At 35.9% G+C, this 27,193-nt stretch overlaps 1 protein-coding gene and 1 pseudogene across 1 annotated transcript in view; one reads left to right on the forward strand and one right to left on the reverse strand.

Annotated features, from left to right (window-relative positions):
- The window catches only part of CDH2 (cadherin 2), a 234,111-nt gene that overhangs the window by 77,026 nt on the left and 129,892 nt on the right, over positions 1–27,193 (forward strand). The window lies entirely within an intron of this gene.
- On the reverse strand, positions 20,673–20,803 carry LOC119467128 (annotated as a pseudogene).

Below are 27,193 nucleotides of genomic sequence, written 5' to 3' on the forward strand. Positions count from 1 at the left end.
ATAAGAGCCTGTATGCTTTACTTCATGGTAGTAAAGGTTATTAGCTTATTAAAAAGATGATCATGAACACTATAATGTAGTTTTTTTAAAAAAAGTTTTTTTTTTTTTCTTCAAAAAACCACGCCTGTTAACTTCTTTTAAGCTTGTTTTAAGTTTTAAGTGAAATTTTACATACACTTCACAGCCTTTTGCTGACTCCATCACCTCGGTGCCTCCTTCAGAGGAACTTGAGTTAACCTCTTGACTGGCCATTTGATCTCTGCTGAGAGCCTCACAGAATCTTTTTCTGCTCATTCAGATCACGGTGTGGAATTCTGTGGGCAAGACATCACTAACCCATTTTAGGACAGTGAAAAGCAGAAAGTCAGAGGCTTTATTTTGGTTCAGTGAATTTGTCTGTGACTGTGAAGCTAAAATATGAAACAAACCAGCTCTGGAGACACAGAGTCTTGCATGTATAGTGGGGTGATTAGATAAGTGGTCTGCTGGTGACATGGATGTGATTCATGCTCTATCCACTGATGACTAAACTTTCCAAATACTTTCAGTGTACTGATAGTACATTTCTTGGATGCTAAATATATCAAAGTGTTAACGGCTAATTGTCTGTCGGGCTCATTGTTACCCTTAAATGCTAAGGTCAGACTGTCCTTCTAGTTGTATAGATAGAAGAATATGTGTGGCAGAGGCCAGGGAAGAAAATCTATAAAAAATGAGGGTGTTCTTGTAAACCTTTGTTAGTTTAAAATTTTGAAAGTAATCATCTCAACTGCAGTTAAAACGGTTTACATTTTTTTCTTGTTATTTACTCTTATTCAGTTCAGAACAGAATCATAGAACTTTACATCTGGGAAAAAAAAAAACTTGAAAGATCATGTGTTTCAAGCTCTTAATCTTCCCCTGTTCCATATTCGTATACTGAGTTTAAACAGGCAAATGATATTTTCAGTCTCTATGCTGATTGATAGCATGGGTTAACCCAAAGTTTGGGATTTTGACATTTAGGCTTAGTGTCCTTTCTCCCAGGGTTGGACTTTTCACTCAAAAAGTTTCAGGTTGATCAGGGCATCTGGGAACTCATTGTTTTTCATTTCAGAGAGCCAACACCTGCCTCTCTGATTCTCAGTTCATTTATAAAATGCTAGGTCTTGGATAGATAATTTCTAAGATTATCTTTTTGCTCCCACAAATTATAGCACAGAGCTCTTTCCTGTTTTTTTTTTTTTTTTTTTTTTTTTTTATGTGGACAGTATTCTTATCTCTGATACATATTTTTTTTGTCTTTTAAACAGCCACTTCTATTTCAAGGTTATGCTAACTAACATTTAAAATCCAGTTGAAATGTCACTACTTGGGGGCTTGGGGTTGGGGTCACAGGTGCATGTGCCACACGCATACCCCAAGATATCTCTGTCTAGGTCAGCAAGCGGGCTCCAGGAGGGTGGAGGAGGCAGAGGCTAAGCTGCTAAGGCTTTGAGGTTTGATAATAGAAGTCCTGCTCTGTTGTTTTCTTCCCTGGCAGCATTTGATTTGCCCCTTTCTAATGCTTGTAAGTTGGCCAGGGGTGCCACTGCAGGTTGGGCTTGGGACTTGATAGGAGAGCTGATAAGAACTCTCTTCTTGCAACACTAAGTGAGAAGGCCCACCTTCCGTGACTCTACACAGACCGATGGCTAGATGGGCATGTTCTTTCTTTTTCAGCCCCTTTCCTTTCTCATGCCTCATTTGGCTTGATTCACTCTGAGTCCTGTTTGGTCTGGAAGTGGACTCCAGAGAGAGTGTGGCTTGGAGAAGAGATTCCACAATTTAGAGAATAGTGGTTTGGGTTCTATAGCCATCTTTGTCCTGTGCAGCTGGATACCTTTGGCCACATCTTACCACCTCTCTTTGACCTCCACTGCAGGCTATATAGACATAGGCGTCTTTTTCATTTGAATTCTTGTTGCAGTAAATAACATACACTTTAGCAATGACGGTGTGCATTGATTTCACGATCATTAATTTCTTTCTTTTAATGGCAAAAATAAATCCTCAGTCTACTTTTAGTTTCCCAAGAGCATGTATATTCATGATCCCACTTCTCATGATTCCTACTATTGCTTAGGTGGATCAGCCCAGTAGCTTACAAAACAGATTCATTATTTGAGGCATGGGGGACAAAAGCAAAGGCTTTTGCAATGAGAATTGACCGTTGCTGTGAGCATTTGGCTGCCGTCAACTGACTTCTTTTCTTGGTTCTGTCTGCATTGTTCCCTTTTTTTCTAAGTTTGATTCTGACTAACTTCCTGGCTGAAGTGGCTGCAGCAATCTCTCACTCCTGGCCTTAACTCAGCATCTCACAAAGGGCTCAGGTTTATTCTCAAGAAATAATTTATGCAGTAAAAGCATGTGGCTGACAGAGGGTCCCGTGTAGGGAAACACTGTTTTGTTATGCTAGTCTTTGGCTTCAACTAAAGCAAAGCAGAATTAACCATGGGACAATGCTAAACAGCAGAGATAACAGCAGAGGTCCCTGTGTGTAATTAGTACAGCCTGAGTGTATTCTCATCTCATGGGTTTATATGGGCAACACCAAGTTCTTAATTCAGAAAGGGACTAAACTCCTAAGTGTGTTGGGTTATTGCCTCTAATCTCAGGAAAGGACACCATATGGCCTTGTATTTGTATGCTGTTGCCACGACAATTCCTTCTGTTAGAAGTGATTTTCTCCAATTCCTTCTGTTAGAAGTGGTATGTACATTTTTGGGCAATCATTCAAGAAAAGAAGAGAATAGCTTTTGTAAACTAGCATTTTTGAAAATACTATTTTGGCATATGAAAGAGGAATCAATAACACTTTATAAAGGCAGACACTATGTGCTTTTTGTTGTAATAAGAATCCATAATTTCGTACACAGTAAGAAAAGCTTTCTTCTTGATCTTCAAATTACCTGGATTTGGAATTTTTAAAAATGAGTTTCGTATTCTTAAGTATTAGAGAAAGGTGTCAAGAGATTTTTGACTCCAGTTATTTGTGAATTCACCTTGAAGCTAAGACTTGGTTTTGTCTTGAATGATATTGAAATTTACAATAATAAATAGTTCTTCAGTTCTTGAGAATAACAGTTCAAAGTTTATTTGTGTGGTTTTTTTTTCCTATTCAGCTCCTTATATTGCCTTGTTTCTGTGTATTACTGTAATAATATAAAAGTGATGTGGCCAAAGAATTCAGCTGTAAGTTTTCATTATATTCAACGAATCTTCCTCTTTAAATCTCTCATGAACTGTGTAAGGAGGGGGAAAACGTTACTGTTTACTCACAACAGTTAGGGACATAGGAATTCCTCAACTTGAAATTGGATGGCATTCCATGTTTTGCCACTTCTTTGCAAATTAGTAAAACATTTTCTGACATAACGGTACTAAACATTTGTTATAAACAGAAAAAGGTTACTTGTGGTCACAGGCCAGTCTACCAAAATATATTTATTTTGCAGTGTAGATAATCTTGTTCCTATGGAAAATATTCTTAATTTAATTGACCATTTTAAGCATGAATATTCTCTCTTCTTATTTGCTCCAGTAATAGGAGTTTGTAGACACAGTATTTAGGTCATTAGCAGCCTAATTATTCTCCCATGGCATGGTGGCCATGGTTCAAATGCTCGCTTAATAAGATTAATCATTCTGCTTTTAGTACTGGAGAAGGCGCTGTTGTGTTGTCAAAGTATTTAATGTTCAACAGGAACACAGCCTGTTAAGGTATGACTAAACTTGAGTTTTATGATTCTGCCTTTCATGGTTTGCCTAGTCTGGAATTCTGCAGACTAGGAGGCGAGAGAGGGTAAGTTTTTTATGTATTTAGACACCCTTGCTTCTACGTAAGGTTAGGAAAATTTGGGGAAAGTTGTTTCTGTCTTTTTTTTTTTTTAGTACATCTAATGTTTTGCAAAGCGGAGTGCACATCATTAGAAAATGGCCAGTTAAAACCTGTAAACCTCTTTCTAATGCAAAATGGTATCACAGAATGAACTTGAATTTGTAATTTTGTAACTGAAATTTGCATATATTGTATTGAGCATGAGCAAATGCATTTTGGAGACTTAGAATAAACTTGATTTTATGAAATTCCTCATTGGTTGGGTGCTGCTACAGGGACACAAATGTGTCTTTGAGCAGCTGATTGATTAAAAGCTGAGCCCCAGTCTGTCAGGGTGAGTTAGACTTGGCCAGGACCCAAGTGTATGTGATTGCATTTCATCTGTTTGCTATCTCAACAAATGGATCTATTGCCTTGAGTATTTGTAGTTTGTCCTTCAGCAATGACTAGACATACCAATGACTATAGATTCCAATGACCAGAAAGAGTTAATGATGCTTTTCTGTAGAATATTTCTCATAGTAGCTTAAACATTTATAGATCCAATAAGCAACTGAGAGTTTTCCACACTTTTTCAGATCTTTGGAAGTTGTCTCCAAAGCCTGATCCAAAGAAAATGAGGCCATTTATCTTTCTAGGGGTTTCCATGCCCTCTCAACACCTATCTGTTCACGGGATAAGTAAGAGTAGTTTTCACTTCTTGAAACCTGCAGGCTATCAAATAGTGAGGGAAAAAAATGGGAAGGTTACTGTTTCCTCTGTCTACCAGGTTTTATTGTGGAAACTGGTAGCCAGATAATTGGGTTTAATTTGTAACAGAGGAGAAGATTTGTATTGTAAACAAGAAAGTTCTTTGAAGATAAATCTTCTCAGTAGCTGTTGGATACTGGAGGAAGATTTGAATGTTTTTTAATGGCCTACAATGGGAGGGTGTTTTTCTTTTTTCCTTTTTTTTTTCTGCTAGACTACAAAGTGTTAATGGGGCTAGAAGGTGATAGTTAGTAGACTTCACCTGCTTCTTTTTTATTTTTACTTTTTGCAAGATGGTTAATTAAAATGCATAAAAACCTTTCACTTTTTTGTCCCCAAAGGAAAACATATTTTTTTGACATCTGCCTTTTTTGACCTGCTGCACTCTTCCCTGTTATGCTCTGTGTTTTATTGACTGCTTCTTTATACAGTTGAGAAGAGCTGTAACATGCTTATTTGTAACTCTTAAATATTAGGAGAATATGTCCTACTTGTAAATGTAAGGTGTGTACCAGTATTTATCAGTATTGTGGTATACGTATTATACTCCTATTAAGTCATTTATTGGGTTCTCATAGTTTCTACATTGGTCTTTTTATTATTTAGTTTTGCATCATTTTAAGTGTTCTTAGTTATACAGTCTTCTATATTAAAATATGTCACGGATTCAACAGTTTCTATTTAATATGCATACCATCGTTCACTGCATACTCCAGTTACACCAACTAATTTTTTCAACATTTTAAACACAATATTAGTATTAACTTTGATGTTATAGTTTGAAATGGTGCCAGAATTTTCTAAAACATTATCACAGTTACTAAATGGACTATAGTAGTATATTTTAGTTTTGTCTGATTTTAATTGTCAAACTTGTGGAGTTTTTCAGCTTTACTGTTTGCAAGTTGTTCATTATCTCACAAAATATTCATGGCATTGGTAATCAATGCCCAGTTGTATTTGTATGTGTCTAATAAGTGCCAGATTAGGTTGCCCTTTTGTATATAATTTTAACATTTCTTATATCCATAGTAATTTTGACTAAACATTTTTGTAACTAAACTGTAAAATAATTATCTCATGATGTCTGTGATATAAATAATACAATTAGAGATGCTAAACTGAAATTTTAAATTATACATTATTTTAAATACTTGAAATTGATTTATTTTAAATGCTCATACATATTTATTGTCATATAGTAAAAAGATTTTAAAGTATAGTTAAGCCAGAAACAAGGTCTATTAAATGGGACAGAAGTGCTGAAACTCACAAACAGAAAAGTAGCTCATATTGTAGTCTTCCTTGTTATTCAGTAGTTATATGTGACGTCTAGAAAGTCTTTTTTTCAATCATATCTAGAAAAAATTAACTGTAGTGGGTATTTTGTCTTTTTTGATCATAAAGTCAAACCATCCATCTGGAAAGAAACAAACAAACAAAAAAACTCTGGTAAGTTGATGTCCGTAACATAGATATAACAATTTTTTTTTTTTCTTGAGATGGAATCTTACTCTCTCACCCAGGCTGGAGTGCAGTGGCGCCATTTTGGCTCACTGCAAGCAGCACCTCCCAGGTTAAAGTGATTCTCCTGCTTCAGCCTCCTGAGTAGCTGGGACTACAGGTAGGTCCACCATACCTGGCTAATTTTTGTATTTTTAGTAGAGACGGGGTTTCACCATGTTGGCCAGGCTTGTCTGGAACTCCTGACCTCTGGATGATCCACCCGCCTCAGCCTCCCAAAGGGCTAGGATTACAGACATGAACCACCATGCCCAGCCAGATATAACACTTTCTTATCCCAAGTTTGCTAATGGTGACTGACTGCTGGCAGGATATTAAAATTCAAGAATCTCCCATTAACTGTCTCAGCAGAGAACTTGTGAGTGAGCACTGTGAGTGAAGTAACATCTTGAGGATATTAAAGAGAGGGAATTCTACTCATGTCCCTTCTATTATAACTTCTGGTTACTGCTTTCACAATAAATCCTCAGTGAACTAATCTGCATAGTACAGTGGTTTCACTCTGGTAAATTAAGTCATGTAGGAGTTAACCAGAAACCCATTTTAATGTCAAGCTTTATTTTCAAACATCCTTATAAGACGAACTAGGATACTTTGGATATTAAGATTCTATTTAATGAATATAATTATATTTTAAATTAAGAACTGTACATTGACCTGGGTGAGTACTTTTCTGAATTTGTGTTTTTATTTTTGATTTTAAGTTCCATGACCTAGAAGTTAGAGGAGTATGAAAAAGGTTCACTGAATGACTGACATAAATTTGTTGTCAGTTTGAACTTTCCTTCTAGGTTTGAAGTAAAAATAATAATAATTTTAAAATCTATATGTAATTGCTATGTTCTGTTTAATTGAGACTGTATTTTTTTTCTCACGAAAGGCTTATTTTGAAAATGATAGTAGGAATTTGGAAGTATTCCAGAACTCTATAAAATTCATAGTTAATAATTTGCTTCATTTAGATTTATTTTGATTGGCGTGTGATCTCTATGTTGTGTTCTGAAATATCTGAAATCACAACATCTTGATAGAGTTTGCTCTATTTTTGAATTGTTTTAAATAGTAACTTTAAAATTTGCATTAATTGAAAGGTACCTTGTCACAACATTTGCTTTGTGTCATAGAAGGTTATCTATATTTGGAAGTAACATTTTGGTAAAAGGAAGATTATGGAATATTTATGAACTTTCTCTCTCACAGATTCATAGGTTATTAGAACAGGATGGAACTTTAGAGCTTTTCAACCACAGCCTTCTCAATTTACAGTTGAAGGAAATGAGTTCCAGAAAGATTAAGTGACTTGTCCAAGGACACACAGCTACAATAGTGTAAGAAGGGTTATGACCTAGGAAATCTGGCTCCAGATCAAGTATTTTACCATTGAAAATTTTCTTCAGTAAACATAACATTTCTTTTAAAAAAATCATGGTATGAAGCTAGACAGGAGTGAACTTTTACATATACTTTACATGCATTCCATTATGGTGAACTCTGTATATCTATCTGTAAAATTATCATCTTCCAAGATAATCATCTTCATTCTCATGATTAATTCACAAACTGAATTAAATGCGATTTAGTAGGCTAAAAAGCATTTGATTACCTGAACATGAACATATATATAGATGCAATATACATCTATCTAGATAGAAGATAGATGTGTATTACAGATAGATAGATAGATAGATAGATAGATGTTTGTATTTATATGTATGTTTAGGTAATCAAATGCTTTTTTGCCTGTTGAATCACATTTAATTCTGTTTATGAATTAATCATGAGAATGAAGATGATTATCTTGGATAAGGATAATTTTATTTACACTTCTCACCCATTTTTTAGGACTATTACTCCTTAATAACAATACCATTAACAATAAGATAATGTACAAGAATAAGGATTCTGTGTAAAACAGTTCATTTGAATTCTTGGATTGCTTCATGGTTTTTGAAAAAGATTTGAAGAAGGAGAAAAATTAAATATTACTTGTTTACTTTCCTTGGTTTCAAGATACCAACAGTTATAATCTCAAATTTCATTTTATCAAATTTTATGATAAAGAACATATACCTGTGCATTTAAAATCATTTTTATTTAGTCAGTTTCTTCAGAAAAAAGGTTTTAGGGTTATTTTAATGTGTGTGTGTGTGTGTGTGTGTATAGTAAATATTTTTATAATCATAATATATGGTAGAGAACTTAAGGAAACTTTTGGTAAGATAGTATTTCTTAATCATAAATCTGTTTTAGTAGCAAAAATCAATAATGCAATCAGCTGAAATTAATGCTGATTGTTTTCTTGGATAGGCAGACAGAAAAAAGTTATAGTCAGCTGGCATCAGGAATTACTGCAAGAGCTCAATGCCACTGGCCACAGCTGGTAGACTCCGCCAGAAAAAGTGGTGCTTCAGCTTCTCCTGGGCCAGTGGTATTCATATTGTTTTGCCCATTTTTTTGTATATGTATATAAATATGTTATATATAAATAACCATGGAATACTATGCAGCCATGAAAAAGGATGAGCTCATGTCCTTTGCAGGGACATGGGTGAAGCTGGAAACCATCATTCTCAGCAAACTAACACAGGAACAGAAAACCAAACACCACGTTTTCTTACTCATAAGCAGGAGTTGAACAGTAAAAGCACATGGACACAGGGGAACATCACACACCAGGGCTTGTCGGGGTTGGGGGAGGGGAGGGATAGCATTAGAAGAAATATCTAATGTAAATGACAGGTTAATGGGTGCAGCAAACCATCTTGGTACGTGTATACCTATGTAACAAGCCTACATGTTCTGCACATGTATCCCAAAACTTAAAATATATATATATACTTAAAGTGTGTGTGTGTGTGTTTAGTATAGGTATAAGTTGGGCTTAAGTGTTTTATTTACATTACTTTGTTTCGTCATTGACAGTTTACTCAGTATCTGCCTGCTGTGAGTACTACTTAGTATTAAGTAACTAGTGAAAACAGAGTATCCACATAATAGGTTTTGATGACTTAAATCAGCACTGATGTATATGTAAAAAGTACTTCACCTGACTTCAAATTACCCCCTAACTTTTTTTTCATTATCTGAAAACCAGTTTTAATTGCAGTGTTAGGGATTCCTAGATATTTAGCATTGCTTACTATACACGATAGCCAATTTTTATACTTTATATTTTTTTTTCCAATTTTCATTTCAGTTTCTCAGATGAGTACTTTGAACCACTACTGCCCACCCCTTGCCACCTCTCCTCCCACAAATAAGTCAAGTAAATAAAGCCTCTGAATAGCAATAATTTGCTCCAAGCCACAAGATAAGTTTTAGGATTTTCTATATTTAATTTACATTAAGTGCCTAAACTCTTGACTTAAAAAGGCAAGGGAATAATTTGCATATTCATTATAAAATAATCTGCTCTGCAATTGCTCTTTCCCAAGGCACCAACTACTGTCATTCACTGTTGGATGGTGTGGAAATAGACCTCTTTCTGTGCACATGGTCCACAGCTTTGCTTGCAGGGCTGGATGAACCAGAAAGCAAGGAAATGGATCTGTGGTATTGCCTATGTTTCTGGTTAAAAAACACCAGAACATTTTAAGACATGATTCTGCAGAGATGGATCAGAATACCCTGACTGTGCTTGAAATTTTCATTTCTCATTAGTAATTCTTTAGGCAGTTTGGTAGGTAGTCAATTCCAAACACTTGGGATTTCATTTCTCCATTTAGTAAAATGAAAAAAGATATTTTTCTACTAAAATTAACTCATGATTTTTGGGTTATGGAGAACATACTTTCTCCCAAAGAGAGGGAGGAGCTGCTTATTTTTGCTCTGTCTTCTAACTGGAAAAGTAGGAAACAGGCAAATTTCATAGGTGACAAGTTTTCTGCTACATGATTAAGGTGAGTAGATAATGACTTGGGCATTTCTTTATGGATGGCTATGGGAAATAGGAACACGCTTTAACTTCTCAACCAGCACATTCATGATTTTTTTCTCTTGGGCAATTTGAGAAATAGGAAGAGATACAGGTAGAAATGGAGAGGGCAGAGAAAAACTGAAACAGGTGCACATGTGGCTAATTTTGCCTTTGATGGGATATTCACTGTGACCAAAGTAGGGTACCTTTGTAGGGTGAAGTGGTTTTTTTCTCTTATATTTGAATTCTTAAGCAATCAAGGAAATTAGAAACTCTTTCATACTTAGGGTAGATTCTTTTTAATCTATTGTGTGCCTCAAACTATGCAAGTTCCCTGGACTGCAGAAAAGTTTATTCTTGTACTTCAATCAATCCTTTCTCTTTTTTTAAAACTCTGATCCACAAGAACAGCTATTTCAGCTAACATAGCATTTTGCTCAAATTAAATTGCACATAGGTATTAAATAAGCTTGGCAAGATTAAGTTCTCAAATGTGTTACGGTGTATTTGTTTATAAATCACAGGTGTAGTTACAGTCAAGTCCCCAGGTGGCTTTTGGAGAAATGTAAGTTAATAAGGTGCTGTTAAAGAAATGAATACAGGTGCAGATGACTTTGAAAGGCAGGAAAATTCACCACTAACTTCATTATGGCAGATGAAAATTAAGTTGTGTTTAGTCAGGAGAGTCATATAAATAGGTACAGGGGTCATATGACTGAAACTGCTTGAGAGGTAGAGTTTTTGTGTATACTTTAAAATTTGAGGGCATAGGAAGTTCTGAAATACTCTTGAACAAAAGTTTGGATACATAAAATACTAACTGGGAAGCAAACTACTAACGTATTCTAGAGCCAATGCAACTAGAAAGTGATTTAAGCCGTTAACATTCATTCTAGTCATTAGCAGTATCTGTGTTAAAGGTAAAATTTTATGTTTTATGTTTTAAATCATCATGTATACTAGATGGTCAGCTCTCCACTGGGCTGTTCTAGAAAGTGTATGTTGAAAACAAATGTGAAAGGTTGCAAGTTATATAATACTGAAAATTGCTTAAAAGTTTTGCAGAATTTCACATTTTAAAAGCATATTTCTGAGTGAATTCTAGCTCACCCTTTTTCATGGTATTAGTCCCACTCACTTACATCCAGACCCTGTTCAGTGGGATAGCAAGGTGTAAAGTTTCAGCTAGTGCTCTGGGCAGTGTACACATTGCAGTGGTGTCACCTGTAGTGAGTTGTCTTTTCACATTTATAATAGTAACTGTGAATATTCTAATAATTCTCTTTAAGTTCCAACAGAAAGTTTTTAGGTTTCATTAGAAATTTCTTACAACTTTGGGAATGCGGTGTGTATGTGAATAACACTGGATTTTCATGGCTGAAAAATCGGCCAAGCGAGGCTGAAGACCACAGGTAAGTTGCGCCATACACCAGGCTTGGAGAAACTCACAACTACTGTGAAAAGCTCATCTCTTCTGGTAGTCCAGCATGGTGTACCAGCCAAGGTTCTCCAGAGAAACAGAGCCATAAGAGATTTTTTATAAGGAATTAGCTCATGTGATTATGAAATCTGACAAGAACCAATACCTGCGGGTTGAGTCAGCAAGCCAGAGACCCAATAAAGCTAATGGTATAGTCCATTGTGAAGGGTGGCTGGCTTGATACTTGGGAAGAGCCATTGTTTCAGTTTAGTCCAATGGCAGAAAAAAGCTGATGTGTCAGTTCAAAGGCAGTCAGAGAGGAGGAATCTCTTATTCAGAGTCGGATCTGCTTTTGTTCAACTGATTGGATGGACTGCTTTTGTTCAACTGATTGGATGGACTGCTTTTGTTCAACTGATTGGTTTAACTGGTCTTCAGCTGATTGGATGAAGCTCACCCACATTAAAGAAGGCAATCTGTTTTATTCAATCTACTGATTTAAATGTTAATTTCATCCCTAAACACCCTCATAGAAAACACCCAGAATAAAGCTTGATCAAATACCCAGGTACCTTATGGCCCAGCAACATTGACACATAAAATTACCTATTACATGTGGTGTTTATCTAGTGCCCCAAACAGTACTTTACAAACATCAGAACTCAGTAAATATTGGATGGCTAGATGGATGGATTGATGGGTGGATAGGTGGATGTTCATCATAGAAATTAAAGAAACTAAAGTTTTAGCATTGTAGATCAGGAAATACTCCTGCTTTTGCTGGTTAAATATTTATAACTTCACAGCTGTTTATTTGAAATATAGCAATATTTGATTATTGTATTTAATATTTAGGCCACTCTGAAGGTGTTACCTACCTTTGAAAATACTCAAGATAGTCAAAAGAGATCAAATATTTTTCTTCTAAAATTACACGTTTTCACTGGCTATTTGCTTTCTCTAATATCACACTGTCTCTCAATTTTTCTTACACTTCCATGGCCTTATTTTCTTATCAAGGTATATTTAATATTTATATTTAATTTTATCTTTATTTGTATGTAATGGTTTTCTGCTCTTCTCCCTAACTCCTTTTGGTTTTGGTTGGTTTTGCCCTTACTTAAACTTCTTTCTAGTGGTTTCTGGCCAATTGTCATTATTTTTAATGTGTAGTTGTAACAACATTTTATATTTTAATTGACGTGAAAATGTTCAGTGAAATCTTGCAACTGGTAACAACCATGTTAGTGTGACTACAAACATAAAATGTGAGATAGGACATCAATGTTTTGGAAATGAATTATCAGCTATAAATAACGAGTCCATTTCCCCTTCTTGTAGTATTATCGTCATAGAAATTTAAAGTCTTCTTGACCTGCATTCTTTTAACCCCTTAAAATTAAATACCGGTAAACCGGGCACAGTGGCTCACGGCTGTAATCCCAGTACTTTGAGATGCCAAGGCGGGCGGATCACAAGGTTAGGAGATCGAGACCATCCTGACCAACATGGCGAAACCCCGTATCTACTAAAAACACAAAAATTAGCTGGGCATGGTGGCACACGCCTGTACCCCCAGCTACTCGGGAGGCTGAGGCAGAAGAATCGCTTGAACCTGGGAGGTGGAGGTTGCGGTGAGCCGAGATGGTGCTACTGCACTCCAGCCTAGCGACAGAGCTAGACTCCATCTCAATAAATAGATAAATAAATAAATAAATAAATACATACATACATACATACTACCAGTGGTTAAGGGGAATCGTTAATGGCAAATAACTCTCAGTATCACAAACTATTTAGATAGTTCTTAAAATATAATGGAAGCACCAAAAATTGTAAAGGATTTTGTTTGTGATAGTTTTCTTCCTATAATTCAAAAGTTAGTAAATGTTTGCGGTAGATAATTAGAATAGTTACGTAATCAGATATGTCATTTTTTATAAGTAATTGAACCATGATAAATTTACCTTGAATCAACAGATGAGCAAACAGAAAATATATATTACCTGTAACATACTTACTTAGTTATTCCCTGGAGAGACTCCTGTTTCTAGATTACTTAAATCCATCCAGTTTTTTCCCTATGCTTGTGTATATATACAGCCACTGTTCCTTATTTGTGAGGTCCATGTCTGAAAATTCATCTATTCCCTGAGATTTATTTGTAACCCCCAATTAACAGGCATAGCAATGATCTTTGTCATTTGCAGACACGTGAAGAGTAGCAAAAAAGTTTGAGTCAGTCAGCATTCACTTTGCCACCTGAGAATGAACAAATAGATTTTCCGCTTTACTATTTCAGTACTAAGACTCTAAACAGATGTTCTTTTTGCAGCCTGTTTAACACCCTGTTTCCTCATTTGTGTGCTTATTGTTGGTGGTTTCACTGTTTAAAATGGCCCCCATGTGTAGGGCTGAAGTGCTGCCTAGTGTTCCTAAGCACAGGAAGGCTGCGATGTGTCTTATGGAGAAAATATGTGTAGTCAATAAGTTTTGTTCAGGCATGAGTTATAGTGCCATTGACCATGTGGTCAGTATTATTGAATCAACAGCATATATTAAATAAGGTGTCTTTAAACAGAAATGCACACAAAACAAGGTATGGGTCAGTTGACGAAAACATTTTTGACCAGAGGCTTACAGTAACTTAACTTTGTATTTCTTCTAGGAGCAGTGGTTCAGTGTTTACAAATTCAGTGTTTTTGGCAACTTTACAGATCATAACTGCTGCAAATAATAACTTCAATTACTTTATTTTTTCAAAAATCGAATTCCCTTTTAATGCATTTTTTCTTAATGGTATATTTTAAGTATTTTCCTGTATCATTAGATCCTCTTCAATATAATTGTCATATCTGTGTAGCAATACAGCATACGGGTATGTTTTTAATATATTTATTAAAAGGTCTTTTATAGAACATTTACAGCTTCCCCTTCCCCAACATTTTGCTATTATATAAAATTCTGGAATAGACATCCTTGGCACTTAATCTTTATCAGAACTATGATTATTTCCTTAGGATAAATTTTCTGCAATGAAATTTTGGGACACAGGATATACAAATTGAAGAGTCCTCTATAGTCTTTCAAATATGCTGTTTTCTTTTCTGAACAAAAGGAAATTAACAAAAAACTGCATTTTAATTAAAATTTGAAAATCTTTTTAGGAAGATGAAAAAATTATAAAACTTAGCTCTTATTTAAATAGCCATTTGTAGTACATTTTTTATAATGCATTTAAATAGCAGTGCAGAGTACAGATGTCCCTCGTTATTCTCAGAGGATTGGTTCTAGGAACACCTATGGATACCAAAATCTTCATATGCTCAAATCTCCGATATAAAATGGCATAGTATTTGCATATAAGCTATGTGCATCCTCCTGTATACTTTAAATTATCTCTGGATTACTTATAATACTTAATACTGTGTAAATGCTATATAATACTATACTTTTTGTCATACTGTTATTTTTCATTTTTTCAAATATTTTTTATTAGCAGTTGGTTTGATCTGTGGATTCAGAATCCATGAATACTGATGGTCAGCTGTACTTTAGATATGGACAGAACTGCAAATTAGATATGAATACACTTGCAAGAACTGTTAGGGTTTTTTTAGGCTAGGCTTCTCTTTTTATCAGTAAGGTTGGAGATGGGTTTGACTATTTGTGAGTTCCTTTTTTTTGAGACAGATTCTCACTCCATCACCCAGGATGGAGTGCAGTGGCACAATTTTGGCTCACTGCAACCTCTGCTTCCCAGCGTCAATTGATTCTCGTGCCTTAGCCTGCTGAGTACCTGGAATTACAGGTGTGCCTGCCACCACACCTTGCTAATTTTTGTATTTTTAGTAGAGACAGAGTTTCACTATATTGGCCAGGCTGGTCTCGAACTCCTTGACTTCAAGTGATCTACCAGCCTCAGCCTCCCAAAGTGCTGGGATTACAGGCATGAGCCACCGCGCCCAGCTTGTGAGTTCCATTTTTTAAAAAGAACAAAACTCCATAGCTTTATTTTCTTTGGAATATTCTAACCATAGGTGTGTAGAAGGACTCAAGACTGTCCATCTCCATTTTCAATCCCTCGTTGGTTTATTTTTTCTAGTTTTGAAACACAGGTTTCTAAATTTAAGAAACACAAATAAACATTGATTCCTTTTAGACACAGATGCAGAAGTGAAGAAAGGGTACTACTTCCTTTCGTTCTGAAAGTCAGAGCAAGTACACCCTCATCTGCAAGGGAGACCCTGATTAATGCCTCAGGGGAACTCTAAGCAGAGTGTACTGGAAATACAGTGGTAAGAGAAAATATGACTTGCGGCTGTGAGAATTGGGTGGTTGAATGAGGTGGCATGTGTGCTAGACATTGAGAAATGGCTTAAAATTATCATGGGAGAAATTACCTACTGCTAAAAATTTGCATACTTTCACTAAATTGGCATATTTTAAATTTTGATCTTTCTCAAGTAGGGAGCGTGCTTAGCTTGTCATTATTTTAAGCATTGCTGCTAAAGAAGAGCAAATGTTGATTTATGCTATTTAAGTCTTATTTACAAAGTACATGTGGTATTTCACATTTTTCACATATCCTCATAACAAATTTTTGTTTTGTTTCTGCAGTGCCTTCGTGATCATAAACTATTGAGTGCATGATATTAGATTGTGTTGATATACTTTAGTTTGTTAACATTCTTCCCTGATTTGATAATTTTGGATTTTGCTTCACTTTTTGATTTTTACAGACAATACCAAATGAGCAACTAATGCTTCTTTTTTTTATTTTTTTGTGGTGTTTTTTCAGAGAATGTGTTCTTAAAAGTGGAATCACATGAAACTACTTTTTTTGGTCATTGTGTATTTTCATATTGCGTTCCAAAAGTGTATTACTAATTAATAGTATCCCCTACCATAGTTACCTCATCATTGTGTTATGTTAAAAAAAAAAAAAAAAGTTTGCTTCCTTGGCAACCATAAAGTGGCATCTCAGGGTTGCTTTAATTTACACATCTTTGATTACTAGCATAGACCAATCTTTTTCTAATATTATTTACTATTGGAATTTTGAGTTCTATAAAATTGTTGTTCATAATTTTTGCCCAAATACTTGCCTGGTAGAGCCTCTCATTTGCCACATTAAACGTTACTCCATTCTTTCAGGAATCATTCCAAGTTACATATGTTTTTATGTATGTAAAATTTTAAATATATGTACCTTTACATACTCAGTGGTATTGAGGAAATATAGTACCTCATACTGTTGGGTTCCCACTTGGATCCAGACATGGTAAGGCATAAAAACATGACTACAGCACCCTCCCAAGGACCTGTAAAGGAAACAGAACTAGTATAAACTGCATAATTCCCAAATCGTTTGTTTTCTGACATTGGGATGTACCATTATTCATGCAGTAACCTCTATTATGCCTCACTCCAGTTTTTTCAGGCTCTTTCTGTGTTGCTGTTATACCTTGTATGTATTCTCCATTGTGGAACTTTGTCATAGTATATTGTAATTAATTCTTTTTCTTTCTTTTTTGTTTTGTTTTGTTTTGAGATGGAGCCTCACCGTGTCGCTCAGGCAGGAGTACAGCAGCATGATCTCAGCTCACTGCAACTTCTACCTCCTGGGTTCAAGTGATTCTCCTGCCTCAGCCTCCTGAGCAGCTTAGACGCACCGGCATGTGCCACCACACCCGACTAATTTTTGCATTTTTAGTAGAGATGGGGTTTCACTATGTTGCCCAGGCTGGCCTTGAATCCTGACCTCAGGTGATCTGCCTGCCTTGGCCTCCTAAAGTGCTGAGATTACAGGCATGAGCCACTGCACCTGTCTTGTAATTAATTCTTTTTTACCTGCCTGTGTCCCCATTTCTAGATGTATCCTGAGGAGTGGAACCCTATAGTTAGATACTTTTTTCAAGTATTTTTTTTTTTTTAATTTTTATTTTATAGAGATGGGATCTCACTATGTTGTCCAGGCTGGTCTTGAACTCCTGACCTGAAGCAGCCCTCACACCTTGGCCTCCCAAAGTTCTAGGATAATTGACATGAGCCAGTGCTAGGCCTACCCTTTTTTTTTATTTTAAATTCAGCATGCCTAACTCACAGCAGTGCAGTCACTCCTTAGTTTGTTTGTTCATCTAGCAAGCATTTATTAGATGTCTGAATACTCTCATAAGCTTAAGCCCTGGAACCTGAAGTATGACCATTTACAGGGAGGGAAAACTTGGGTCCCTAGTTGACTGACAGAGTGTGAAAACTGATTTTAGAGCTTAGAAGGGCCTTAAGGTACTTAAAAAATATGAATCAAGAACCTTATTAAAGCAGCAATGAACAGAAGTTATTGGAAAACATGTTATTACATGTTATAAATTCTTTAACATTTATTTCTCTCAACTTATAGGTTTTTAGTTAAACTGGCCTGACTCACTGAATCTTTCCTTTCATTAGTAAAAAATGTTAAGCCTCAGAAAGGTAGTATTTAGAGGGGTAGAAACTATAGCAGTCATCTCTTTTTTGTTGTTGGTTTTTTAAGATGGAGTCTAACCCTGTCACCCAGGCTGTAGTGCGGTGGTGTGATCTCGGCTCACTACAAACTCAGCCTCCCAAGTTCAAGTGATTCTTGTGCCTCAGCCTCTGGAGTAGCTAGCTAGGAGTACAGACATGCACCACCATGCCTGGCTAATTTTTGTATTTTTTTGTAGAGAGACTTTTGCCGTGATGGCCAGGCTGGTCTCAAACTCCTGGCTTCGAGTGATCCACCCACCTCGGCCTCCCAAAGTTTTGAGATTACAGGTGTGAGCCACTGCACTTGGCTGAAGTCGTCTTTTAACTCCTCCTTTTTACAGTTGAGGAACTCCAAAACAGTTACAGTGTCCACTAGGCTAGCTGGGGGTTCTTTTAAAAAGAGATTATTTCAAAATTGTAGAAGGATATATTTTCTTACAAATGTGATGAGGAACTTTATACACATATTTGCTCATTTGAGTCTAAGTTTTTAATCAGCTCCAAGAATAATTTAGATTCAGTGGTGTGTGGGCTATGGAACATGTCCAGTTGACTTTGAGGACCACCTCTGCCCAGGCGTTCCCCCTGTTTTCCTTCATTCCATGTAGACCTCCAAACATACCTCAGGAGCTGAGAACTGTGATACTATATGTGTATGCTCTTCACTTTTTAAAAAGTAAAAGTGAAATTTACTTTTGAGGTTTAGTTACGATTCTTTTTGTGACAAAGACATACAAATTACTACTAGGTTTCGAGTTTTAGTTTTTCAGTATAATATATAATATATAAAAGAATGAAATAGATATGTCAAGGAAAATGTATTAATCATTTAACTGGCTTATAGTGATGGTGATTTTCACAATGTTTTATCTGAACCTTATAGCTAAATTTTTTATTAGTTTTGAGAACAACTTAGTGTTTTGTTTTGTTTTCTTTTAATTTTTTAACTTTGCTTAGACTTTAAAAGATAAAGACATTCATATCTTAATCATACCAGACAAAGCTAACATAGTATATATCCTGTGGGAGTTGAATGGTATAAAGAGTAGAAAGAAACCTTTGAAAATCTGTATTATTGATTCACAGAATTTTAAAAACAAGTTAGTACTCCATTTTATTCCTCTATTACATGCAAACAGTCTTTTAGTTGAGATGAGAGATTAGGAAGAAGAGATTTTACCCAGTATCTTCTAACTTGGGCTTTGTTTTCTTTCTTTTTTCTTTAATCGCATGATTCAGAGCTTTAAATATTATTATACTTTTTGAGGGATATTTTCAACTCCCTGAAATGCCGGATTTTATGTGTGCATATGCACATGTGTGTATGTCCATCTCTCTGTATTTTTTGCTCAAAGAAGGTGTTCTTTGAGCAAAAATTTGAGGAATGGCATCGTTTCAGATTTTTATGCAGTACCTACTAGATCGTGATGACTTCTGAAATGGCCAGCTGCTCTATTGTCACCATCCTTTTTAACAAGTCCTTCAGAGGGACAGAAGTGACAGCTCAGTGTTACCTACATTTTTGATTTGCTTAATAATATGAAAAATATTCAAAATCATTGTTTGCCTTTGAAAGAGCATAAAATGTAAACGTAGGGGGTGCCATAGGCTGGAATATTGGCGGATTCCATTTGGTTGTTAAGAAAGTAATTTCTTAATGGACCTTATCCTTCACTGTTAAAATGGAGGGACAGATGTGAACACTTCTACATTTCTGTTGTTGTTTTATAATCTCATTTATTCTAAGAAAGGTAAATAAACTTAGAAATAAATAGTAGGAATGTGATTTTGATGCCACCTCTGAATTAGGGACTTTTTCTTGCTGTGGTTTTTTCAAAAATTTTGTCTTATAAAGTAGTAGTATTTAAACTAATAGTATATGTTAATATTTTCAACTGCTGAGTTTTTGTGGGGTTTTTACAATTTTAGATTGTTTTCATTCTTTTGGTTTTTGTTTTTCTCTTCTAATCAGTATTTCATTTCTATCCTTTGAAATAGGGTGGCAGAAGGAATTTTGATAATTGGATTAAGCAATTTGTTACAGTAGTCTTCTGAGGGTGACAAAATTTATGTGTGCTACTCTTCATCTGACTTATTTGTTTCATTTTATGAATAAGCATTTTATATCTATACATGAAAGTAATCATTTCTTTAATAAAGCTAATGTGAGACCAGTATCAGCAACTAACTGTTGTTGGTTTAGCACCATGGTCAGTAATTTCTCTACCTTCTGAAAGTCTTTCTTTCTTGGCCTTTAGGAAGCAAGACTGTTATTACATGTTAGACTAAGAGAAATAGACATTATAGAGCCACTTGGAAATGAAGAGTTAATTTCTGGTTAGCGGATGTGTTACAGGCTGAATTGTGTTTGCTTAAAATTCATACATTGAAATCCTAAACCCCAATATGTGATTGTATTTGGGGAGACGATCTTCATCAGGTGGGCCCCAGTCCAATATCATTGGTGGTCTTAGGACACAGGCATACCCAGAGGGAAGACCACATAAAGAGTCAGGATGAAGGCTGTCCACAAGCCAAGCAAAAAGGCCTCCGAAGAAACCAACTCTGTTAACATTGTTAACATCTTGATCTCAGACTTCTAGCTTCTACAGTTGTGAGAATATACTTTTCTATTGTTTAAGCCAGGGAGTCCTTAATACATACAGTCCTAGCAAACTAATGGGGGCGGGGTGGGGGTGGGGTTGTTTAAACAGTGATTAATAGCTCAGTTAATCAAATGAAAATATAAGGTTACCATTTTCACTGGAAACAAAATTTGTATTAATGTCATTTTCACTTGATCTTAGCCAAAATGCTGAGAAGTGATGTATTAATGCCATTTTCAAATAACCTCTATGAGAGCACCCCAAAGTCATTGGTATTTTTATTGATTTCCCAGCTGCTTCAAATAGCAGATAAGTAAGTTGTCTTTGAAGTATCATTTTGTGTGAAGCTTCAGGAAACTTAAACTCTAAAAAATAATTTGAGTTAATCATTTAGGATTAACTGCTTCATTCCCATCAGAATATTGTCTTTACCTTCTTTGATGGTAAGAGAAATGAATAAGGTTTTTCTTTTCTACTAGTTCACAAAAACACTCAGAGGGAATTGTGAAATATTTAGCAGACAGACTGAAGGGCAAAGTCTACTAGCTAACTGAACTAAAGGGAATTAAATCCAACTAGTTACAGAGTAGGTGAAAGGCATTTAAGTGTCGGGGTGTTTTCATTTTCTTCTCATTTCTGAATGTAATTTAAGAACAGAGAGGGGAAATGAGGGATTGAGAAGAAAGTACAGTTTTATCACCTCTGCTCTCAATTTGGTTTATGATCCCCAGTGTCAATTTCTAGTAGGAAAAACAAAACAAAACAAAACTTTCTGCGGTCACATAGGTATTACAGAAACCGGTACTCTTCAGTTTACTTTCGTCTTTTGGCTTCATAGCAGAGTACAGCTAGATCCTTTCATTTTTACAACTTTGTCCTGGAAAATATGGGAAAATCAGCCTATGCAATTAAATGCAAAATCAATGTAAACTGCCCGGAGGACTAACATATTAGGTATTAGCTTGTAGAGACAAATGCTTTTTCAGGCCTCTTGTGATTCAACCACTATTGGATATAGAAATTTAAGGCTTAATCTCTATTATCTCAATGTTCTAGTTGTAGGCAGAGTGAAAAGGAATAAAAGGATTATTTTTTTTCTTCCCCAAACCAGTAAGATACATGTTGTATTAGAAATATTATACTGGCTTCTGGGCATTTTTAGGCTATGATGGATACAAAATTCTACAGTACAATAAAAGAAAATTTGTCTTTTGCCCTCAAGTTATATTTTAGCTTTCATTAAGTTTTTGTCTACCATAAGGTTGGAATGGGAGAGCATTTATAGCATTGCCATCAGTTTGCTGGAATTCAGTACAAGCTACTCTAATAAATGTACACAGAGATGACTTTTGAATTTTGTACTAAAGGAGAATTGTCCTCTGTGGAAGGAAGGTTATCGGTAGCATCTGAGCAGATGCCTGTGGACGCCACCTGTGGGGAAGAAGCTAGAGCCCTCAGTGTTCTCGCTAGCCAGTGGTATGACCTTGGAAGATGGTGTAGTCATTTCTGGCCTTCATTTGTACTACAATGGAGACATGAAGGAGATGGGTGAGATTTTCGCCTTTCTTGCTTTTGAGGGGCCTTGGAATCATTGCCCAATACATAATCCATATGTCAGCCAGTACCACACATTTGTCACTGTGAGACAAATTAATTTGGATGTTATTGAGAGTACTAAATACACATGTATTTAAAAGCATACTGAATGCAAAGTAGTTTTTAGGCATTGTCTTAGCAGATATGCAAAAAAGAACAATTACTAATATGTGGAGGGCCCACACACTTTCTGTGTTTGTGTATAGTTCTGTTTTGTTTATAAATTAAAAATTGATCCTTGTATTCAAAAAGAAAAGGAGCTGCTAGACTAATTGATCTCCAACGTCTTTGACATCTATGGCATCCAGTAATTTTTTGAAGAATGCTCACTGCACTTTAGTTTCTCATCACTGGAAACCTCAAATATTTACTAAGGATGTAATAAAACAGTTTAAAGGAGCGTAATTCACAGTGGATATGGAAGATTCAGCCAAACAGGGATCTGAAGTGTGGAGAGCTCTATCAGGACAGGAATCAGGCTCTGTCCTGTTTACCTCTGTATTCCTGGCACCATTCAGTTACCTACAGGTAGCAGGGTAGCAGGTGCCCATTAAATATTTGTTGCTGAATGCATGTCTTGGAATAAGACCTGGTTAAGAGTACTAATTATGATTTTGGCTAAACTTACTTTTTAAAATCTTGCTTTAAGGAAACCAGTTACAGATTGGACCAATTAGAAAATGCATAAATTAGATATAACCATTTGCTTTAGAAAAGACTTGAACAAAATTGCAATTGAAATTGCTTTAAATTACTTAAATAATTTAAGGACTTTTAAAGTGTAACTCTATTTACAGATCATCAATTAATATGTAAGTTTTTGGTTAAAGAAAAAAGATTATGGAAACTAGACAACCCTTGTATATAATAAGGCATAATAACCATTTAAAAATTTCCTTCTAGGAAATGTTACTGACTTTAATGATTAACATGTGAAGACTTTATAATGTGAAGAAATGTAAGTGATTGGTTATTGTAAGTTGTTGCTGAATATTATTGTTAGATATTTCTGTTGTCGTTATTATCTAGAAGGAATTCTATTGTGTTTATCACTTTGAGGTCCTAAAATCTATTTTTTCTAGAAAATTCTTATTTGATGGTGTCCTCATCTGGTAGAGAGTCAAAGATCTGGGTTTGGCATTTGGGTTTTCATGAGGTTTCTATATATGCATTCTTTATGATAAGCAGTCTTTTCCAGTGTGCTAGGGTTGAATGACATGTAAAGGAGATGTACTCCTGATAAGCTCTGTTCCTCCTCTCTTTTCTGTGCTACTTCTATTCAGTTATGAAAAAGAGAAAATGAATGAAACTAAGTCACAGTGTGTAGGCTTTTGTTTCCAAAGGCCTTTAAGAACGGCTATTTTGTAAATTATACTGAAGTGTACTAATCTAGATGTTAATTCTTTTTCAAGTCAGCTTTGGTTTCCACTTGAATTGGCACTGTAGTCTTTTTCTGACACCCAGCATAGAATTTGTATTTTCTCTTCTGATATGCAATATCTGCTTCCACTCATTTCACACTTTGGCTTCTTTGCATGGTGGCTATCTTTTGCTATGCATAGAAGGCCCCAGTTTAGAAACACTTGACTTGCTGGGAAGGTGGCTGTCATGGAACATGCTTGTCCCCTTAGGAACCCTTTCAAACCCCTGCAGGTGCTGTCACTGCTAGAAACTCTCTTCCTCTATCCATCTCCTTTGGGAGGTGCCTAGCTCACCAGATGCCTCACGAACCCACTTACACCCCAGGACATTTCCTCCCTATCACCTTTAGGGTCTGAAAGCTTCCAAGCGCATGAGGTTGGAAGGCAGAATTGCAAGGTTCCTTGTGCTGTTAATTCACTCTGCTCTAGTTTAGAAAGGGTATCTGAGCTAACTTGGAGACATCCAAATGATTTTCAATTTAATTTAAATGAAAAAAAAAATTATGGTTCAAGTGTCAGATTGATAAGTTAACATTAAAAGTCATTTGCATGTTCAGGGCTTATGTATATTTTATTTCTCACATTAGATTTTGAGTCTCAGGGGGCAAAGACCGTGCCTACAGCGATTTTTGTTTGTGTCTTCAAAAATGAAATTGGCTTTTTGAGTATCAATATATTCCTTCCCCAAGACAAGTAGAAAAAAAAATTACACTTTCATCTGATGTGAAACAGTCTCCTTTTTCTTTAATCTATTTTTGTCAGTGTAATGTTGCAAATTAGTTGCTTCTCACCCATTAAGCCTAATTAATCAAGGTAGTATTTAATTTTCTCTGACTTACTGTCTGGTTTAATATTTTCACCAAGCAGTCTAGTTACTGAAGGGTCATCTTTCCGTTTGACAAATCAAGTATATCTATTGAGGAGCTTGTCTGTGTAAATTTCACATTCACTCCCTCTTGGCGGGAGGAAAAAAAATGGGGGGGAGACAGTAAAAAAACTGAGAATCTGAATCTGTAGCGTGGTTTGCCTGTCCATTATAATACAGCTATAATTTCCCTGTCCCTGGACTCCCATCATGAAAGTTTGGTCAGCCTGATTTTTACTTTGTTTTCTTTTTTTCTTTTCATTTTCTTTTTCTTTTTTTTTCTTTTGAGCTTCTGAGCCTATGAAGTTTGGAGCAGAGGTGAATACGTATGTCAATAGAACATGATGACAAGTGATATTGCCACAGTATTTTTAATATAACAGTATTCTATCAAAGGAATACAAATTTGGATTTTGAAGTATAGGAAGAAGGATTTTTATTTTCGTCTTAACTCAGTGTAACAAAAAGCTTGGTTGAAGACCGTCCCAGGAGTAAAAACCCAGCGTATCTAACTGGTGTCATTTCAGGACGGCAGGATGCCAGTGGAGTTCAGCCCCTGCGGTTTGTTTGTGTTGGCATGCCGTCATGTATAGAGGGCATTTTAAAGTGTTCTGGCATAAGAGAGGAAGAAGATGCTTCGAGTACTTTAACCTGTTTACTGTTCCTGTTAGAACATGTGCTTTTGCTTTCTTTAGGCAGAGTTGTTGTGTTTACATCTTCGTCCCTCATGATGGCATGGGGAGAACCGCTTTATGCTTTATCATGCTTCTCTTCACACAGATGCACAGCCCTTTGTGTGCTTTGCATAAAATTTGTCTTTCATCCTGCCTTTTGGTATCTTTCTCAAGGAAATTGATCTCATAAAGAATGCTATCAAATTGATCAACTGGTAGAAGGTAGCATTTCAAAGTATAAGTAAAAGACATAAAAAGGATGCAGTCGTAAGCTTGACTGTCTCAACAGAGCTGTGTAGCAGAAAATATTAAATTCGGCTTGCCTGCCATTCAGTCACTCTGGGCATAAATAGCCAAAGAATTTCACAATGTGGATAACCTCCAGCCCTCTGACTGTATGCAAAGTAGGAGGCCTGAATGAGAGCATTGTGTTATAAAACCTTAAACTGGAGCAAGACTAAAAAGCCCAATCTCTCTGGTTATTTTGGACATTCAAATGCTGTCTAAGAGAAAAGAACTCATTATGACTCAGTTCCGTTAATTAGACGTAAATTACCATCTTTTGTCTGATACAAAAGAAGGTAAAGGGAACTCTGCAAGACCAGAGGATACAGAAATTCTAATGAGATGAGCGCATAGACTGGAAACTGAGTGAAAACAAGAAGCCATTCAACTAGAGGCAAGCCCCTAGTGTGTCTTGTGTGTGAGCAAAAAGCAAAAACATACATATGTAATTGTCCAGATTCATATACTATTTAGAACCATGGTCAGTGTCCCCAGAGAGCTCACAGGGTTCTGATTTTTGACAGGATGTGGTGCTGATCCACACAGAAGGAGTCTTTTCCTGGGTACACTCTGAAGATTTTTGTTAGGTACACAGCCTTTCTCAGTGGGAGACCATAGACCTCTAGTGTGATTGAATGATAAATAAATGGACCTTTTACTTAAAAACAATGAAGGCTTAATAAATAAAGGAAATTAGCAAAGTTTGACCAAAAGGTTTAAGGAATTATACAGTAGTAGAGGAAATAATTAAGCATAACAATAACTGAAGAGCTATAGAGTTCTAATGCTGAAAAGGACTATCCAGTGGTTATAAAACTGAAAAGCTACTTCATTAGGATAAGAAAATAGTATAATAACCCCATTAATCCCTTCTTTAGAACAGTATAAACACATTTTCTTAATTGTATCAATTTCTCAACTGCAAACCAGGTTGTTCCAGAGTGAATTTAGCTGTATTGTTGCTGCCTGCTAGAAGGTTGAAGTTGTCCCTTGTGTTAGGCAAAAATTAACATGGTCTCAAAGGTCTTGTATTCTGGTCACTAAATGCCATTCCTTTTTAAAACAAGTTTATAATACAGTGGTGAGCATGATGCCAGATGGATATTTTTATTCTCTTTTACAGAAGATGGGTACAGTGGAAGTTACCACTGTACTTGCACTGTATGAGGTGGATGAGATTGAAGGAACTGGTCAAAGAGAAACGGTTATTTAGCTGCCCCATAACCTGGGTCCTATGGCGTTGACTATCATATGATTAGTTCACATGAGCTAAATACTAATTTCATAGGAAATACAGGGAATTATAATATTGCAGATAATTAATCATTTGATTCATTCAGCACATTAAGTACTTACTAAGTCCCAAACACAGTGTTATGCACTAGGGATTCAAGGATTACTATGACTGTAGGACTGAGAACAGGAATATAGAGTAGGGGACCAGATTGAGAAGAAAGTTGAAGATTTTCACCAGAAGTGTGACTTTGAGATGCTTATGGATATGACAATGTCAGTCAGTACCAAGTAGGTATTTAAACATGATTTTCTGAAGATGGAGGTTAAGTGTTGGCTGGAAGGTCCAGATGTAGCAGTCATCAGTGGGGAGTTGTTTGTTGATCCCATGTGGTAATGGTTGCAATCATACAAGGTGAATGACAAGAGCCATGATATGGGATAATGCCTTGGACTTAAGATTTGAGAGGCAAGGTGGAAATTAGGATACTGAGGTGGAAAGCCATGCATGTGCAGAGGAACAGGGTGGAACAGGTA

Source organism: Cebus imitator, unplaced genomic scaffold, assembly GCF_001604975.1.
Source record: "Cebus imitator isolate Cc_AM_T3 unplaced genomic scaffold, Cebus_imitator-1.0 Scaffold12, whole genome shotgun sequence".
Lineage (NCBI taxonomy): Eukaryota > Metazoa > Chordata > Mammalia > Primates > Cebidae > Cebus > Cebus imitator.